This window comes from Microtus pennsylvanicus, chromosome 6 (assembly GCF_037038515.1).
Source record: "Microtus pennsylvanicus isolate mMicPen1 chromosome 6, mMicPen1.hap1, whole genome shotgun sequence".
Lineage (NCBI taxonomy): Eukaryota > Metazoa > Chordata > Mammalia > Rodentia > Cricetidae > Microtus > Microtus pennsylvanicus.
Window position 1 is genome coordinate 77131662 of NC_134584.1, and position 6153 is coordinate 77137814.

The window sequence follows — 6153 nt, forward strand, 5'->3', positions numbered from 1 at the left end:
TAGTTGTACTGATCCAGGATTTGGTTGGTTATAGGCCCTTTCCGTATAATTAACTTCCATTATTATTAACTCCAAATTAGTTTTATTGGCATCTGTAAAGGCTATAGTGGTCTGGGGGATGGTGTTACGGGAGGTCCTCCAGCCTATCGTCGCTGAGATACCAGCCCCTTGGGGCGTGGTCTCTCTCCCTTTATTTTTTTGATAGTGCGGCATAATATTTTATCTGTAACTTTAAAAGGGGGGGGGGACAGAAAGTCATCTGTACTGAAGGAAATGATTATACAGTGTGCCCATACTGGACCTAGAAATTGTTTTAAATCAGACTTCCTCTCTGAGTGGTTTGTTGTTTTTCCTGGCTTTGCATGTGATAATGTCTCTACAGTCTATATCTATAACTGTAGCTCCTGGGTCAGGGAGTACACTAAGTACCAGAAGCAGCAGCTGACAAGGACAACATCACTGGAGCCTCCAGACTCCACAGGGATGGGAAGCACCTGGGAGTGCTCAAGCATAAAGAAAATGAACTGGAACCACAGATGTGAACCGGCACTGACCCTCTTCATTCAGGGACAAATGCAGGTCTTTCACCTTGCCCTGGAAGTTGAGAGTGAGGACATAGTCCCCACATCTTGTCGCACTGTGATGTACAAGGATGATTCCATGGGAGCCAGTGCCTCCTTCCAGCACTAACTGGGCAGCTTTGAGTTGAGGGAGCAGGCCATGGAACCAAGGTTGTCCTGAGAGGGGCTGATCCCCCTCAACACTCTCTGACTCCTCCCGGAACAGGAATGACCCTGTGGTTGTTTCTGGAGCATCCAGGGCAGGGGAGGGCATTGGGAGGGGATGAACTGTCCCTGCTGGGGGCCTCTCCTCAATGGGAATGCTGGGGACCAACTCTGGAGGAAGAAATTCCATTGAGCCAAGGTGGGAGGCAGCAATGGAGGCAGACCCATGGGAGAAAAGTGAGGATGGAAAGACCCCCATAATTCCCCTGTGATAGGTGATCATTACTTTTGCTGGGTCCCAGCAGCAGATCCTGGTTGGGCAGACTCTCTGAATGATTCAGGCAGAGAGACTCCAGGCTGTCTGTGTTATCCTTTGGGAGGAAGGAGGACCCAGGGGCCAGGGGAAGGGTCATGGGACTCTCAAGTGGGTTTATCTCTCCCCAGGGGATGCCATCACTAGTCAATACCCCACCAAGTGTTCAAGCACCACCAGAGGAGTTGGAGTTGCTGTTTCCACCTAGGACTGGAAAGCTTGGTGTGGTCTTCAGAGGCCCAGCTGGGGGAGGAAGTATCACTAGTCTCTCACCACTGCAGGGTGCCTCCTACAGAATCTCTGATTGAGTGACCCACTGAAAAGAAGGAAAAGCATTTCTCCAGCTTTGATTTTTAGGGACGATGTAGAAAAGGAAGAGACTGAGGAAGGAAGGGGGCCAATTAGGTCCTCAGAAGATAGAGATGGACCCAACACAGCCAGGGGCCCGCCCACCCTGCACTTGTTAAGGGACAAGTCATGTGGTGGTGTAATCTCCACACCAGGGCTCAATAAGGTCAAGACAGTTGGGGATAGTGAGCCCAAGGCTAGGGCTACCCCAGCTTCGAAGTGCGGCAGGAAGAGCTCTGCAAAATGGTAAGAAAAGGCAGCTTCTGCTCCAGGCTCTGTATGCTATGAGTAGGAGGCCAGATACTAGGTGAAAATGGCAGGCAAGATCCAGAGTAGTGGCCCTTGTATGGGACTCAGAGAACTCTTGCCAAATTTGGCGATGGGGTAGTGGCAGCACTGGGGGAGAATGGAAGGCCCCATCCTCTGGGGAAAGGGCACCATTCCTGATGGGCTTCAGTAGGATCCTGTGAGGAGGGGCAGCAAAGAAGAAAGTGGTCAGAAGACACTGGGTGAGCAGCAACAATTGCATCTCCATCCCTGCTCTCAGCTCCAAGGTCAAGATAGAGAAAGTAGCAGTTATCTGAGGAGAATGCTTCAATCTGGGAAGGGAAAGGGAACTCAACCATAGTTGAACAGCTAAAGCCTTTCCATGAATTAAGAAATGGGCTACCACTCTAATGGCCTTTAACAAGTGGTCACATAACCACATTAGTTGAGAAGAGAGGCTAGGAGAAGTCCAACAATGCACACTCCGAAGTGCAGAAAGGACTCCCTATAAAGCAAGTGATGGAGGTGGGTCATTTGTCTATCTGTTGCTTTCATTGGTTAATTAATAAAGAAACTGCTTGGCCTTTGATAGGACAGAAAATTAGGTAGGTAGAGTAAACAGAACAGAATACTAGGAGAAAGAAGCTGAGTCAGGTAGTCACCATGATTCTCCCACCTGACACAGCCACAGGTTAAGATCTTCCCTGGTAAGCCACCTCATGGGCTACACAGATTATTAGAAATGGGTTAGATCAATATGTAAGAGCTAGCCAATAAGAGGCTGGAACTAATGGGCCAGGCAGTGTTTAAAAGAATATAGTTTCCGTGTAATTATTTCTGGTATAAAACTAACCGGGTGGCAGAACCCAGCCCGCCGCTCCTCTTTTCAACAAGCAAGAGAGCCTTCAGACAATCCTGGAGAGTGGTCCCGGGCGAAAGTCATCAGTTGCTCTCAGGCCGCACAAGGACAAGGACAGAAGGGAAAGTAGTGTTCGTGGATCTATAGTGAGGGACTCAAATGGTTTGTACGCTCACAGAGTGTCTCCAGGCACTATCTCCTGGATGGTCTGTCCTGATGTGGAGGTACCAGGGCAAAGTGAGTCATGATGAAGAGTTCCTAACCAGGAAGATGAACAGGGGAAAGAAAAGAAAATGTAGGTTTAGGAAAGAAAGCTCCAACTCACCAACAGTTTAGAAACTGAAAACAGGGGCCAACTCACCAAAAACAGCCAAAGGGGGCGAATTCAAGATGCCTACAAAGAGTCAAATGGGGACAGCAGCTGGGGAAAGCAAGCAAGCAAGATTATAATGCCCAAAAGAGGGTAAGAAGGACCAAAACACAAACAAAAGGAAAAGGTCCATGTTGAGTGCCAGTTGCGGGCTTGTTATATGATCCCCATTTCCCAGGGGGCAGGAGGTGAGAAGACACCTGTTAACAATTCTGTTATCAGCTTCATGACTTATGCTTCAGTTTAAGGCGTGTCCTAAAAGTAGATCAAATAGAACTTACTGATGAAATGGAATATAAGGTGTTTGTAAAAGAAAAGGGCAAAGATAATGAGATTGTGTGGAATATTTGGGCGCGATGTTGCCCTTTGCTAAGATGGAGACACTATGCAGAAAGTAAATACAGACCAGGAGAATATCATTTGTTATTTGATAGACCTTGTGATGAGTGATTTTGATCATCAACATGGCAAGATCTAGAATTACCTAAGAGAAAGGCCTCTGGGCGTGCCTGTGAGGGATGTCTTGATTAGGATAATTGTGTGGCAAAACACCCTAAAAATTAGAGACACCATTCCCTGGGAATGGATCATGGACTACATAAGCAGTAGGAAGCCAGATGAACACAAACATTTATCATCTAATTCTTCTTGATCTCAGAACCAACTTGACCAATGCACCAAGCTCCTACCACATGGTTTTCCCTGCCTTGTTGGACTGTATCCTCAAACTGTGAACCAAAGTAATCCCTTTCTTCTCAAGTTGCTTTGGTCAGAGTATTTAATCACAGCAACAGGAAAGTAATTAATAGAAGCCCTGTAAGTCTAACATGTCAAATGGACAGTTTGAGGGTACAAAGTCTGGACCTCAAAGAAGAGGATTGGATAGGGCTGTATCAGGGCACTAACTGAAGGCAGGTACATTGGATGACATCATATAAAGAAATAATGTTGAACTGAAGTAGTCTGTGAACTAAACAGGAAAGCAGTCATCAAAGAAACATTTATTAAAGCAAGGAGAGGGGAATGGCGTGGAAGATGTAGAAGACAATGCCATTTCTTCTAAGAAGTTTTGTGAAAAGAAGACCAAAGCAATAGATGAAAGTTGGAGGAAAAATACGATATCAAGTAAGGGTTGATTATGAATATCATACAATGTTAGTATGTCCACAAAAGTATCCAAAGAAATGAAAGAATTAATAACAATTAAGTAAGGTTGAAAATAGAGCAAGAATCTTTGTAACAAAGATACAGGAACTCTGCATAACTATAGGAGTTTATCCAAATATAGTGAGAGACAAAGATGAAATTGTTTTACGATGGGAACCTGAGGACATAAATTTTGGCTGTTTCTACTTTCTTCATAAATATTAGACAAGTTTTGTTAGATGAGTGTGAAGACTATAGAGGTGGAAATAGAACAGATGGCTGAAATAGCTATGACAGGTGAGTCATCAAGAAAATTAAAATCAAAATCCGGGCAGTACTGCTGACTCACACGAGACTGTGGCCATAATTCTGACTGACTACAGTCAGCTTAGCTGTGGATGTCTTCTGCAGCGAAGCATGAAGGATGGTTTGTAGATTTCGTGTGTGAAATGTTAAGTAAAAATGTGGTCAAAGACTTGAAGACATTTTTATAGAAATGATTGTGATGAAAACATCAGAGTGGATGCTGAATGAGAAGAGGTGGAGGCTGTGGATGGTATGGATGACAACTACTCCTACAACTGAATCCATGAGCTTTCTGTCTGTGATGGCCGGTTTTTAATGTCAATTTTCCAAAATTTAAAACCAACAGAGTGAGGAGTCTCAACTAAAAATTTTCCCCGATTGCCTTAACAGATGTAGAAAGAACCATTCTGAATGTGAGTAGCACCTTTTGTGCCCAGATATAAAAAGCCAGGGCAGAAGGGAGACTAATGACCTTTTGTGCTTTTGACCTTCCCTTTTTCTGCTGCATTCATTAACTCTGTTGCTTCCGCTGATTCTTTCATTAACATCACAACCAACATTCCAAGGCTTTCCTTGTCACTAAGAACCAACTCCTGAAACTGTCAAACTTTTAGCTCCAGATTGGGAATGCAGAAGCACCCAGCTGCTGCAAGGTAAGACCACAAGAGAGCACCAGCAGGAGAGGCTTAATGCAAAAACAAACAAGCAAGATCTTTATTTCCTTGGCCACACGGGGAAGTTGCCCAAGTCTTGCAGCACCAAGACTTAGAGGTCTTTGTCTCTCCTGAACAAAAACTACATCCTGGTTGGCACATTTCAGTGAGCAAGAAGCAGAGTTTCAGAACAGAAAGACAAGGTAAAGGAGTTTTTACCTTAGCACCTTCCTGAGACTGTGGACTAGGTCTTTGTCCTGTTTTGGCAGGTGCTAGGACTATGAGCTGGGATTTAAGGTCAGAATGAGGCCTTTAACATGGTGTCAGTCATGGTAAGGTCTTGGTAAGATCATGATAAGGTCTTACACAAAACTTGTGAACTGAAAACTGGCCAGTTGCCAGCCTCTCCTGTGTGAAGCAGCCACTGTGGACTACTCTGCCAGCGGAGGTACCCAGCCTCAAGAGTTCTCAGTTTCTCAGATGTGAGGCAACTGTTACTAGTTTAACATAACTGATTTAATAAATTCTGACTCTCTCCCTCTATTTGTATCCCTATATGTGTGGATACACACACACACACACACACACACACACACACACACACACACGAGGAAGAGTACATGTAGCCAAAACAAGCAACAAAAAAGTAAACAAACAAAATAATAGTTATTGAAGAAATTCAGGTCAAAGGATTGAAGTACCTATATTACGTATCTAACAGCCAGTTTCCCTCAATCCCTATTCACAAGTACTCGTTATAAGTCTTCCTGGTCAGCACAGCCACCCCTATCCTCAAGCTCTCCAGTCCCTGAGCTTCCCTTCCCTTCTCTCCTTTTCCCCCAGCTTCTCTTATCTATATAATCCAGTCTTTTGTCTAGGTATACTCTTGGTACTCTTCCTGCTCTTGGTCTCCCTGTCCTTGGCTCCTTTCTTGCCCCTCTCTTTCTTTCTCCTCTTTTTCACTCACCGCCCCTCACCCCATAGCTCTGTTAAGTCTGTTGCCCACTTCAGTCTGGACCTTTCCCGATGCCTCTGGTTGTTTGCTCCCTCATATCTACATTAAACCTTCTCTTCAAACATATTTAAGAGTGTCATGTCCTCATTTATTTTTATTCACAAACAAACATGCCTTCTAATTAAAATCTGAATTTCTGCAGCATGAGACC

The 6153-nt window shown here is 44.7% G+C and overlaps 2 pseudogenes; both read right to left on the reverse strand.

The window, feature by feature from the left end:
- Positions 1–389: 389 nt before the first annotated feature.
- LOC142853064 (SH2B adapter protein 1 pseudogene) lies at positions 390–1138 on the reverse strand (annotated as a pseudogene).
- A 169-nt stretch (positions 1139–1307) lies between these two features.
- LOC142853065 (SH2B adapter protein 1-like) lies at positions 1308–1921 on the reverse strand (annotated as a pseudogene).
- Between the last annotated feature and the right edge of the window lie 4232 nt (positions 1922–6153).